Genomic DNA, 1,244 nt, shown 5'->3' on the forward strand with positions numbered 1-1,244 from the left:
TAACTATTTATATTACAACTTAGTAGCCTCCACATTTGACTTCTAAAAATTTTATTCGAAGGTTAATTTGTTTTGATTATAATACTTTGAAAATTGGTAATTATAAATGCTAAATTATTATAAATATATTTATTTTATGTTCCATCATATAGGAGAAATATGTTCTTATTTGTAAGTATCTATGACATCACTATAGACAGAAATCATGTAAGAGAAATTGTCAAGCCTCACAGATGTTTTAAGTGATTAGTATGAGTAAGATTCTTTAGAATATTCTATTGAAGGGTATATCCCTTTTCTCCTTCTCTAGTTAGGGTTTTTAGTTCTCACAATTGAGATTGAGCATGAGTTCAACAAGGATTTTATTTCTTTGCTTGTAATATCCTTAGTTATTAAAATATATTTAGGTAATGGTTGTGATGGATTTGTAGGTTTTAATATGAATTTCTCTCCAAGTCATTGCCTACTTACAGTGTCCCTTCTAGCTTGAATTGCATCTAAAATCAAAGATGAGGGACAATATAAGATTAATTCTTCTCAGATTGTTGTCACATATTTGTCACTTCTTTGTATATGCTAGAGTGTATTTTACTGTCAATATCTATGACAGAATTCAAACCTTATATTTCTACTAATGAGATTTGAATTTAAAACTATTGTACATTCCAGGATTAGTATGGACGTACACCTAGGTTTCTAATTAGCTTGGAGATAGAGCAATTTGTAGGAACAACAATAGAGCAATTTGTAAAACCAAAGGCTAGAAGAAATGAATATGACTAATATTTATAATATGATATTCATAATATAATTCATAATGATATTAATAATATATCATAATTCATGAAGCCATCATAAAATGACTCATTCATTTTATGATATTCATAATATGATAAGAATATTTAAATGTAATATTCATATGATTTCTCTCTAAGTCATATTTAAAATAGACTTCTCTCCAAGTTATGAATATGACTAACAAAAACTTGAAGGTTAGAGTTTGACTAAGAATGAAAACTAATGTGTTGAAAAGTGTTGAGAATTGATATAAGCGAACTTAGAAAAAAGGAAATTAAAATTAAGCATTAAAGATATTGTTCAAGAGTTGAATAATATACTTTGGCAATCCATGAAAATATAAAATGTCCTTGTATATAAAATTAATTAATTGCTCTCCATCAATCATCTTCTAATATAGTAAATGTACACTTTTGGAAAATTAACTAACCACAATAAAGATAATA

Source organism: Selaginella moellendorffii, unplaced genomic scaffold (genome assembly GCF_000143415.4).
Source record: "Selaginella moellendorffii unplaced genomic scaffold, v1.0 SELMOscaffold_147, whole genome shotgun sequence".
Lineage (NCBI taxonomy): Eukaryota > Viridiplantae > Streptophyta > Lycopodiopsida > Selaginellales > Selaginellaceae > Selaginella > Selaginella moellendorffii.